We start from the raw sequence: 12308 nt of genomic DNA on the forward strand, positions 1-12308 counted from the left end.
GGGATTACATGCTGAGCCACCGAGCCCGGCTAAGCCTACACTTTTAAGGTTCCTTTTTTTCCCCCTTTCTAATCGAATTATGTACTTGCTTGAGAAATTTCAGAAGCTGATCTTATAATAGCAGAGTCTGGAGACCCCATGGCAGGATTCTTCATTGCTTTAACCAGTACTATATCAGTCAGCCCTCCAGGTGGACAACTCAAGAGAACCATCAAAGCAAAATCAGCTCCCTCTACTGCTCCTGGGTATTCCTTATTCCATTTCCTTAAAACCCTCTATCCTGAGCCGGGCTCGGTGGCCCAGCCTGTAATCCTGCGCCTTTGGGAGGCTGAGGTGAGTGGATTGCCTGAGCCCGCGGGTTCGAGACCCGCCTGGGCAGCGAGACCTCATCTCTACAATAAATCAAAAAATCAGTCGGGTGTGGTAGTGCATGCCTGTAATTCCGGCTACTGGGAAGGCTGAGGTGGAAGGATCGCCGGAGCCCAGCAGGTCGAGGCTGCGGTGGCTGGGAGCGGCCACTGCACTCCAGTCTGGGCGACAGAGTGAGACTCCAACTCAAAAAAAAAAAAAAAACCTCTATCCTTAGGCTAAAATGTTGAAATGATTTATTTGAGGCCCAAGCCTGACCACCTCCCATCTGCCAGCTTTTAGATAAAGTCACTTTCCTAACACCAAATCTCATGCTTGTTTATTTCAGCCTGCAAGTGACCAGTAGCAGAACTTGCAATCTGCAACAACTATAAGACTGACACCGGTTCATAGGACCATAGGGCACTTCCCACCCACTGCACCTGACTCCACATCACCAAAGGTCTATGTACAGCAGCTTCTTTGATCCAGTGTAGCACATCTGACTTTCAACAGAAAATTACAAGGCATACTAAAAGGCAAGAAAACACAATTTGAGGAGAACAAACAAGCATCGGAATCAGACTTAGATATGGCAGGGCTTTTGGAATTATCTGACCAGCAGTTTAAAATGACAATGATTAATATGCGAAGAGCGTCTCTTCCCCTAAGCGGCCTGAGGTGACTCGCCAGAATGGTCCGCTACTCACTAGACCCGAGAACCCCACGAAGTTGTGCAAGTCTCAAGGCTCCAACCTGCGCGATCACTTCAAGGTGGGTGCGTCAGCAGGGCTTCAGATCGCGGCTGTGGCGATGTGCCTCTTAAGACACCTTTGGATGGGCCGTGAAAGGAACGCGTTCTGAGCAGCCGCCTGTCTAGACAAACACCCGAGAAACTGCGCAGGCCATCAAGGGCATGCACATACGAAAAGCCACCAAGTACCTGAAAGATGTCACCTTACAGAAACAGTGTGTGCCATCCCGCCGCTACAACGGTGGAGTTGGAAGGTGTGCCCAGGCCCAACAGTGGGGCTGGACACAAGGTCGGTGGCCCAAAAAGAGTGCTGAAGTTTTGCTGCACATGCTTAAAAATGCAGAGAGTAATGCTGAGCTTAAGGGCTTAGATGTTGATTCTCTGGTCATTGAGCACATCCCGGTGAACAAAGCCCCTAAGATGCGCCGCCAGACGTACCGGGCTCATGGTCGGATCAACCCTTACATGAGCTCACCCTGCCACATTGAGATGATCCTCACTGAAAAGGAGCAGATTGTTCCTAAGCCAGAGGAGGAGGCTGCACAGAAGAAAAAGATATCCCAGAAGAAACCGAAGAAACAAAAACTTATGGCACGGGCATAAATTCAGCATGAAATAAATGCAGATAGACGTGAAAAAAAATATACTAAGAGCATGGAACAAGTAGACAGGGAGTAAGGCGCACTCTGGGTTTTACAGCTCTGTGTGAGAAAGTGACACACTTTGCTTTTCACATTTTGACTTTCAGCTAGGTTCTATCTATCCACACACACTTGGGAAAAGTGAGCCAGGAAAGAAAATACTCTGGTGAGAGGCTGGCACAGGAGATGGTGAGAGTGGCATGAAAAGAAGTGGCAGGACGTTGGGTCATATGATTCTGAGTTTACATTTATATCTGAAAGGAGGGACCCCAAGAAACTCGGAATAAACTTAGTCACATTTTGCCTCAGCATAGACATTTTTGCTTTAACTGACATGCTTTGAATCTAGCACAGGTTAAACATAGATAAATTTCCAACAGGCAGCTTTTAGGAAGCATTCAGACATTTTACGGAAGGCCAAACTGGCAGCCTACGCCACCCCCTTGGCAAATTCCCACCAGATGCAAGACAAGGACAGCCTAACCTTTCAATTCATGGTTGAGCATAATAATCTCTAAGAAACTTTAGGGTTCCTTGTCCAAGGCAGAAGGTCAAAGATCGCCCCTCAGCTGGCCAGAGCCATAGAAATGATAACAAGACCAGCTTTTTACTAAGGAGCTTGTGGATTGGAAACGTCTGACAGGTCTCTTGCAGGAAAAAACCCTCCCCTTGTCTCCTCCCATCTAGCCCATCACTATGGCAGCAGTCATGTGACTAGCCCACCCATCTGCCTGCCATCCATCACCTGAGCTTACCCGCCCCTGGGTGATGAAGTGGAACAGACTACCACCCAATCACCTCAACGACCTGCCCCCATCAAAGGGAAGGATTAAAAGCGTGCTTCAGCATGTCATCCCAGCACTTAGGGAAGCCGAGGCAAGAGGATTGTCTGAGCCTGGGGGTTCAAGACCAGCCTGGGCACCTTGGTGAGACCTTGTCTCTACAGTAAATCACAAAAACTAGCCGGGCATGGTGGCGTGCCCCTGTAGTTCCAGCTACTTGGAAGGCTGAGGCGGAAGGATCGCCTGAGCTCAGCAGGTCGAGGCTGCGGTGGCCGTGAGCATGCCACTGCACTCCAGCCTGAGTGAAACTCCAACTCAAAAAAAATAACTAAACAAACAAGGACTCAACCGCAAGCAGCCACCTGCCATTGCCTTGTTAAGCTATGGTGTGACCATGTGCTCTTTGAGCTATGACCTGGCCATGTTTTCTTAAGCGTTGGCCCACTGCCCCACCCTGGGGAGGTGAATCTTCTCTCTTTCACTCTCTCTCTCTCTAATTTACTTTCTAAATAAACTATATATTTTCTAATCTAACTGCTGTGCAATTCTTTGCATCTTTCATGCAGTACCGGATCACACACCAGACACCCATACCCCCCAGCGGGCCTGACCAAACATTCTGGAAGGCTGAGGTGGAAGGATTGCCAGAGCCCAGCAGGTTGAGGCTGCAGTGCCCACTGGGAGCCACTGCACTCCAGTCTGGGCGACAGAGTGAGACTCCAACTCAAAAAAAAAAAAAGACATCTGTGGGTACAGTTAGGTAGAAGGAATAATATCTAGGGTTCACCAACACAACAGCACAACTATAGTGAACAATAATTTATCACATAGTTCAAAATAACTAGAAGAGTGAAGCTGACCTGGAGTGTTTCCAAAACACGCAATAAATAATAAGAAGCTGGGTGTAGTGGCTCATGCCTGAAATCCAAGCACTCTGGGAGGCTGAGGCGAGAGGATTGCCTGAGCCCAGGAGTTTGAGACCAGCCTGGGCAACACAGCAAGACCTCATCTCTGCAAAGCAAATCAAAATAATTAGCCAGGTAGAGTGGTGTACACATGTAGAACCAACTTGAAAGGTTGAGGTGGAGGGATCACCTGAGCCCAGCAAGTCGAGGCTGCAGTGAAGCATGATCGTGCCACTGCACTCCAGCCTGGATGACAGAGTGAGACTCTGACTCGAAAAATAATAACAACAGCCGGGCTCGGTGGCTCAGCCTGTAATCCCACGCCTTTGGGAGGCTGAGGTGAGTGGATTGCCTGAGCCCACGGGTTCGAGACCCGCCTGGACAGCGAGACCTCACCTCTACAATAAATAAAAAAATCAGCCGGGCGTGGTAGCGCACGCCTGTAATTCCAGCTACTTTGGAGGCTGAGGCAGGAGGATCGCCGGAGCCCAGCAGGTCGAGGTTGTGGTGGCCGGAAGGGCCACTGCACTCCAGTCTGGGCGACAGAGTGAGATTCCAACTCAAAAAATAATAATAATAATAATAACAATACAATAATAATAATAAAAAATGCTTGAGGCAATGAATATCGCAATCACCTTGTTTGATCATTGCACATTGTATGCTTATATCAAAAGTTCACATATATCCCACAAATATGTATACCTATTATGTATCCATAAATATTAAAAATTAAATTTTAAAAAATTGTTTTTGAGTTGGAGCCTCACTGTTTCACCCAGACTGGAGGACAGTGGCACGATCCTGGTCACCGCAGCCTTGACCTGCTGGGTTCAGGTGATCCTTCCGAGGAGTCGGAACCACAGGCATGCGCCACCATGCCCAGCTAATTTTTTTGACTTATTGTAGAGACGAGGTCTTGCCAGGTTGCCCAGGCTGGTCTCGTACCTGAGGGCTCAGGCAATCCTCTTACCTTAGCTTCCCAAAGTGCTGGGATTATAGGTGTGAGCCACCACGCCCGGCTTAAAAATATTTTTTAAAGACCCTCTGTCAAGTCATTCTGTCAAGAGTTCATAGGAGCAATTTCTGCAGGATTTCTGCCTGAAATCAGACCTGAGAGAAAAATGGAGGGTGGGAAACCGCAAGTTGTAAGCACTCTGGTGTCTACTCTTCCCTAGTCTGTCTCTCAGACAGGTTCTCTATTTCCCCTCTTTGCACATTCACCGGCGGTTGGTAAGCCAGCGTCAGGCAACATTTCACCACCATCCTCTGCATTTTCCAGGTCTTAATTTATTTTCTTTTGTCTACCTGGATGACCTATCCTGCTCTGATCTCTAACTCAACTAAGATTTTGTCAGCTGGGTGCCATAACTCACGTCTGTAATCCCAGTACTTTGGGAGCCTAAGGCCAGAGGATTGCTTAAGCGCAGGAATTCAAAACCAGCCTGGGCAGCGTAGCGAGACCCCATCAGCACAAAAAGGTTTAAAAAAATTTTTTTTGAGTTAGAGTCTCACTCTGTCACCCAGGCTGGAGTGCAGTGGCCGCTCCCGGCCACCACAGCCTCGACCTGCTGGGCTCAGGCGTTCCTTCCGCCTCAGCCTTCCAAGTAGCCAGAACTACAGGCGCGCGCTACCACGCCCAGCTAATTTTTTAACTTTTCAAGTAACTGAACCTGCGGACTCAGGCAATCCACTTGCCTCGGCCTCCCAAAGTGCTGGGATTTCAGGCTGAGCCACCAAGCCCGGCCAAAAGTTTAAAAATTAACCTAGCATGGTAATCCCAGCTACTTGGGAGGCTGAGGAGGGAGGATCACCTGAGCCCAGGAGGTCAAGTTTGAGGTGAACCATGATCATGCCCCTGCATTCCAGCCTGAGTGAGACCTCTATTCCAAAAAAATTTTTTTTTGGTCTGTCCTTTAGGATACAACTAAAATATCACTTGTTCTAGGAAGTCTTCTCCCATCCTCTCCCATTTTCCTTTTTTTTTTTTTAAACCTTTTAGCACTTCATTTGGGCATTTCATTGTGGGCTTGTCAGCTCTGTCATCAGATTGTAAATGACTTTGGGCATGGACACTCTCTTCTTCTTCCTCTTCCCACATCCAGTTCTGACTGCCCTGCCTGTGACATGCAAACGTTTGATAAATGTTTGCTGAATTAAATAGATTCCAACCTCCGGAGACTTGATTTTCCAGGGTCTCATTTACCATTCTTTCCCCACCCTAGAATGGGAAAGCACGAAACCAAAAAGGCTTGGGAACAAACCTCTCCACGTAGCCAAATAAGCTTCAGAAACATTCATTAAAAAGCATTTTCCCAGCCGGGCTCGATGGCTCAGCCTGTAATCCCACGATTTGGGAGGCTGAGGTGAGTGGATTGCCTGAGCCCGTGGGTTCGAGACCCGCCTAGGCAACTTGGTGAGACCTCATCTCTACAATAAAACAAAAAGTTAGCCAGGCGTGGTAGCGCGCGCCTGTAGTTCCAGCTCCTTGGAAGGCTGAAGCGGAAGGATCGCCGGAGCCCGGCAGGTCGAGGCCGCGGTGGCCGGGAGCGGCCACTGCACTCCAGTCTGGGTGACGCAGTGAGACTCTAACTCAAAAAAAAAAAAAAAAAAGCATTTTCCCATTGAAAAGAAAGAACAGATCCAAAGGCAGTGATTCCATCTTCAAATACCCATTTGGTTAAGATGCAAGCGCTTTTGTGCCGTGGCTCTGAAAGTCCTAAACTCGAAAACCAGTTCCCTTTGGCTTTGTGAGTTCTGAAATCCATTTCCTTTCCCATTTGCCCAGCATCAATGCCGGGAAGGGCCCTGGGGCCATGATGTGATCAGCAACTGCAGGGAACCAACCTGGGAGCCTGAAGCTGGGCTGGACCAGGGTTGAATGGATCCCTGGTATTTGCTATTTCCACCAGGCTCTGAAAGGTGTGATTCTAGATTAAGGAGATTTCTTTTTTTCACACCAGTGCACTAGAATTTACAACTCTAAGCCAATGCTCTTCCCTCTAAAGGCCACAGGCCTGGCCCCTGTGCTCACAATGGTTTGAAATTTTTCCTTCCTTGGAATTGCCTCTCATTTGTGTCACTTATGACTTTCTCTTTTTAACATTTTTTGCAAAAAAATTTTGTGGGGATACGTGTTATCCCACAGTACTTTTTTTTATTTATTTATTTTTGAGTTGGAGTCTCACTCTGTTGCCCAGACTGGAGTGCAGCGGCCGCTCCCGGCCACCGCAGCCTCGACCTGCTGGGCTCCGGCGATCCTTCCGCCTCAGCCTTCCGAGTAGCTGGAACTACAGGCGTACGCTACTGCGCCCGGCTAATTTTTAATTTATTGTAGAGATGAGGTCTTGCCAAGCTGCCCAGGCAGGTCTCAAACCCGCGGGTTCAGGAAATCCACTCACCTCAGCCTCCCGAGGCGCAGGATTACAGGCTGAGCCACCGAGCCCGGCCCACAGTACTTTTAAAATGATTCTCATGGTTGGGCGCAGTGGCGCAAGCCTAGAATCCCAGCAATTTGGGAGGCTGAGGAGAGTGGGTTGCCTGAGCCTGTGAGTTCGAGATCAGCCTTGGCAACTTGGTGAGACCTCGTCTCTGCAATAAATCAAAAAATAAGCCAGGCGTGGTAGCACATGCCTATAGTTCCAGCTCCTTGGAAGGCTGAGGCTGAAGGATCGCCTGAGCCCAGCAAGTCAAGGTTGCGGTGGTCGTGAGTGTGCTATTGCACTTCAGCCTGGGCGATAGAGTAAGGTTCTCACTCAAAAAAAAAAGAGAGAGAGAGTAAACTCTTTTCTTTTTCCTTTTCCTGTATTTGCTGTCTTGAACATGGATGTAATGACTGGAGCATTAGCAGCCACCATGGGCCACGAGGCCATCTTAGAAGTGGAGTTGCTGGCTGAAGCAGAAGGAGCACCTGAACCCAGCAGGTTGACACTGCAGTGGGCATGAGCGTGCCACTGCACTCCAGCCTGGGCGATAGAGGGAGACTCCGACTCAAAAAATAAAAATAAAAATGAAGAAATAAAATGATTCTCATAGTCTTTTGTTAAAGTCCATGCCATCTTCTTTTTACTTATATATTTAGTTTGTTAGAGACAAGATCTCACTCTGTTGCCCAGGCTGGAGTGAAGTGGTGTGCTCATATCTCACCATAGCCTGGAACTCCTGACCTCAAAGGATCCTCCTGTCTTAGCCTCCTAAGTAGCTGTGTGGCAGAGAGGGGCTGAAAACAGTTCAAGTTATTCCTTTTTAAAAATTAGCCTGCAAGCTCCAAACCTGCTAGATTTGGGATGTGAGAAACCAAATAGCCACAGGCCACTTTCCTGGAAGTGCAAGATAGTAATTCACAACCTTACTCACCCTCTTTGTGAAGGTATCAGTTTACAATCCCTGCTTGTCATGTATACCCTGGAGACAATTTGTTCTTTGAAAATCTAGTTTTGCTAAATACCACCTGCAAATGCCAAAGAAAAATGTATAGCTGTACAACCCGACCCCCCTCCCTTACCTAAACTAACAGATAAAACCCAGCCGGGTTCGGTGGCTCAGCCTGTAATCCCGCGCCTTTGGGAGGCTGAGGTGAGTGGATTGCCTGAGCCCGCGGGTTCGAGACCCGCCTGGGCAGCGAGACCTCATCGCTACAATAAATCAAAAAATCAGCCGGGCGTGGTAGCGCATGCCTGTAATTCCGGCTACTGGGAAGGCTGAGGCGGAAGGATCGCCGGAGCCCAGCAGGGCGAGGCTGCGGTGACTGGGAGCGGCCACTGCACTCCAGTCTGGGCGACCGAGTGAGACTCCAACTCAAAAAAACCCAAAAAAACCAGATAAAACCCCTCTCCTCTTTCTCCGGGTTGCTCAGCCTTGGAGCATTAGCCCACTGAGTTGCACCAGTGCTCATAAACCACTACTTCCTAAGGTAGCCTTGAGCTCAGGGTCTCTCTGTTTTCCCACAACAGCTGGGTCTACAGGCATGCACCACCATGCCTAGCTAATTTTTTAAAAAATTTTGTAGAGGTAGGGTATTGCTATCTTGACCAAGCTGGTCTTGAACTTCCAGGCTCATATGATCCTCTGGCCACAGCCTCCCAAAGTGCTGGGACTGCAGGCAGAAGCCTGGCCAATTTTCTTTTGAATTAGAAATAGCATCCTCGAAGCAGAGCTCTACTCACCCCCGGCCAAGTGACCCAGTTCCTAGCAGGCCTGACCTCCTGGGCTCAAGCTATTTTCGAACTTTAGTTGCACCTATAGCTGGGACTATAGGCACACACCACCTTGCCTATCTAATGTTTTGTTTTTTGTAGAAAACAGAGTCTTGCTATGTTGCCCAGGCTGGTCTGTAACTCCAGGCCTCAAGCAGTCCTTGCACCTCAGTCTTCCAGATCCCTGGAATTGTAGCTGTGAGCACCCGGCCTAAAAAAAATATATATATACATTTTGAGTTGGAGTCCCACTCTGTCGCCCAGACTGGAGTGCAGTGGCCACTCCCGGCCACCGCAGCCTCCACCTGCTGGGCTCCAGCGATCCTTCCGCCTCAGCCTTCCAAGTAGCTGGAACTACAGGAGCGCGCTACCACGCCCGGCCAATTTTTTATTTAATGTAGAGATGAGGTCTCGCCAAGTTGCCCAGGTGGGTCTCGAACCCGCGGGCTCAGGCAATCCACTCACCTCAGCTTCCCAAAGATGCAGGATTACAGGCGGAGCCACCGAACCCAGCTAAAATATTTTTAAATGAATTTATTTATTTTGCAGCTGGGCATGGTGGTTCATGCCTGCAATCCTAGCACTTTGGGAGGTGGAGGCAAGAGGAATGACTTAGGCCAGGGGTTTGAGACCAGCCTGGGCAGCTGGAAAAGCTCTCATCTCTACAATAAATCAAAAATTAGCCATGTGGAGTGGCATGTGCCTGTGGTTCCAGCTACTTAGAAGGATCACTGAGCCCTGCAGGTTGAGGGTATGGTGGCCGTGGGCGTGCCACTGCACTGCAGCCTGGGTAACAGTGAGACTCTGACTCAAAAACAAAAAATCTAGCTGGGCTCGGTGGCTCAGCCTATAATCCCGTGCCTTTGGGAGGCTGAGGTGAGTGGATTGCCTGAGCCCGCGGGTTCGAGACCTGCCTGGACAGTGAGACCCCCAACTCTACAATAAATTAAAAAATCAGCCGGGCGTGGTAGCGCGTGCCTGTAATTCCGGCTACTGGGAAGGCTGAGGCGGAAGGATCGCCGGAGCCCGGCAGGTCGAGGCTGCGGTGGCCGGGAGTGGCCACTGCATTCCAGTCTGGGCGACAGAGTGAGACTCCAACTCAAAAAAAAAACCAAAAAACGTTAAGTACTCTGAGTAAAGGGGAAGAGTTTCCATAGAGCAACCAGGGTGCAGGCTGCCCGGGAATGGCAGCTTTATTCGGCCAGACACAGCAGAGGCCACTCTTGGACCATATGCCTTTTTCTGTGATGTGGCTTCGGCCTGAAATAAGCAAACTTCTTAGAAAACGGGGGAGATCGCATACTGGGCTCTCTTCACCTCCCTTAGCGTTATGGCTAAAGCAGGGAAATGCGCCTTTGGGCACAGCCATAGTTTGGGGTCCGCGGCTGCTGTGAGCGATTAGAAAGGCTCACCCACTCCCAGCTCAGCAGGCACTCCAGCCTTGGCTGGGTACACTGCCCTCTTGATCTTTCAAGGATGTTTTGCAGGTTTCTAGAAATCTGGCCCAGAATTCAGGGGTAGATTACATGCTTGTAGTAGACAAAGATTCCTAAGGAATAACCTTGGTGTGAGTCTTAACAGATACACAGGGGCCCAGAGAAGTGAGCTGGATCTTGTTTGTCCTGTGACTCTTTGGGTGTTTCATGGAATAAGCAGTGGGATTTTTTTTTTTTTTTTGAGTCAGAGTCTCACTCTGTCGCCCAGACTGGAGTGCAGTGGCCACTCCCGGCCACCGCAGCCTCGACCTGCTGGGCTCCGTCCATCCTTCCACCTCAGCCTTCCAAGTAGCTGGAACTACAGGCGCGCGCTACCACGCCTGGCTAATTTTTTAAATTTATTGTAGAGATGAGGGCTCGCCAAGTTGCCCGGGCAGGTCTCGAACCCGTGGGCTCAGATAATTCACTCACGTCAGCCTCCCAAGGTGCGGGATTACAGGTTGAGCCACCGAGCCCGGCAGCAGTGGGATTTGATCAAGGAAGAAAAGAGGGTATTTAAAAATTTTTTTTTTAATTTTTTTAGTGAGATGATTTTTCCTAGGGTTATCCTGAGTTGGGGACTTTCGAGGCAGTACAGACTACCAAATGCTGTTTTTTTATGGACTGAAATCCCTTTGGGATATTTTTTCTGCAACGCTGGAAAGCTTTAATTTTTTAAAAACCCCTGCAGATATGTGTTTTTTCCCTGTCTTTTTTTTTTTTAAGAAACGCTTTTTACTGGGTCTGTGCCTTCATCCTTGGTCTTGTTAGTGATGCTGTTTTTGCTGTTACCCTGCCTGCGAGAGTTTGGTAATAAAAGGTTGCTGAAGTTTCAAAAAAAAAAACAGAAATAGCATCCTCCAGTTGGGTGACTCATCTCCTCTCACTGACATGGGGCCAATTTCAAAAAATGAAATCTGCTCTAAAATGGCAGAGGGTTACAGCCACTGAGGATAGTGAGAGAATGAACTCCTGACACTGAAGTCAAACAAGTGTTAGATGCACCACACTGACATTGTAGAGGGGCAAAACTCATTTAGACCTGCCTAGTTCTAGCATTTTATCTAAAAGTCAGGATCAGCCGGGCTTGGTGGCTCAGCCTATAATTCCCAGCACTTGGGAAGGCCGAGGTGAGTGGATTGCCTGTGCCCGCGGGTTCGAGATCCACCTGGGCAACTTGGCGAGACCTCATCTCTACAATAAATCAAAAATCAGCTGGGCGTGGTAGTGCACGCCTATAGTTCCAGCTACTCCGAAGGCTGAGGCGGAAGGATCGCCGGAGTCCAGCAGGTTGAGGCTGCCGTGGCCAGGAGCGGCCACTGCACTCCAGCCAGGGCGACAGAGTGAGACTCCAACTCAAAAAAAAAGTCAGGATCTGCCCCCCCCATCTGTGAGGCCATCTGTGAAAGAAGGACAATGACCTGAGGGATTAATTAAGAAGGAGGTGTGAAAGGTGTTGTCCCTCAGGAACAGAGCAGCATTGGTTCACCCATTCATTCATGTACTTGTTTACTGGGCTCCCACATACAAAGCACCAACTCCAAGCAAGTGTTTCTCCTGGGGCTGGGAACACACAGAAGCAGGAGACAGGGTTCTTGCTCTCTCAAAGTATTCAGAGACTGGCTGGGGAGAAAGACATGGATGATTGCTACACTCTTTTTTTTTTGAGCTGGAGTCTCAGTCCATAGCCCAGGTTGGAGTGCAGTGCCATGCTCAGGGCCACCCCAGCGTCGACCTGCTGGGCTCTGACGATCCTTCCACCTCAGCCTTCCAAGGAGCCAGAACTACAGGCACGTGCTTCCATGCACGGCTAGTTTTTGAATTATTGTAGAGACGAGGTCTCGCCAAGTTTCCGGGCCTGGACTCGAACCCGCAGCCTCAGGCAATCCACTCCCCTGGGCCTCCCAAAGTGCTGGGATGACAGGGTGAGCCACCGAGCCTGGTCTGCTTACTACACTCTTTAATTCTGTAAGTGCTTTCAAGAAGTGTGTGCAGAGGCGACAAGAAGCATACAGGAGGGGAGCTGAGCCTAAATGGAAGTCTTTTGGGGTAAGAGGGAGCAGGATAAACTTTTGGAATAGAGAAAACCCACTGCATAGATATGAACATGAGTTTCCCTCAAGATCACGCTGCAGTATCCTCATCCCAGGCTAAAATGTCCCAACATTCCCGAAAGGCTAGATATAAGTTTGTCCAAAGCCTAGTAGA

The 12308-nt window shown here is 49.2% G+C and overlaps 1 pseudogene across 1 annotated transcript; it reads left to right on the forward strand.

Annotated features, from left to right (window-relative positions):
• The first annotated feature begins 1042 nt into the window (after positions 1–1042).
• LOC103263177 lies at positions 1043–1729 on the forward strand (annotated as a pseudogene). Its single transcript, XR_002482131.1, has 2 exons — positions 1043–1122; positions 1229–1729. The product of XR_002482131.1 is annotated as a 60S ribosomal protein L17-like (transcript).
• The last annotated feature ends 10579 nt before the right edge of the window (positions 1730–12308 follow it).

The sequence above is a fragment of the Carlito syrichta genome, unplaced genomic scaffold (assembly GCF_000164805.1).
Source record: "Carlito syrichta isolate Samal-C Ts95f unplaced genomic scaffold, Tarsius_syrichta-2.0.1 Scaffold304746, whole genome shotgun sequence".
NCBI lineage: Eukaryota > Metazoa > Chordata > Mammalia > Primates > Tarsiidae > Carlito > Carlito syrichta.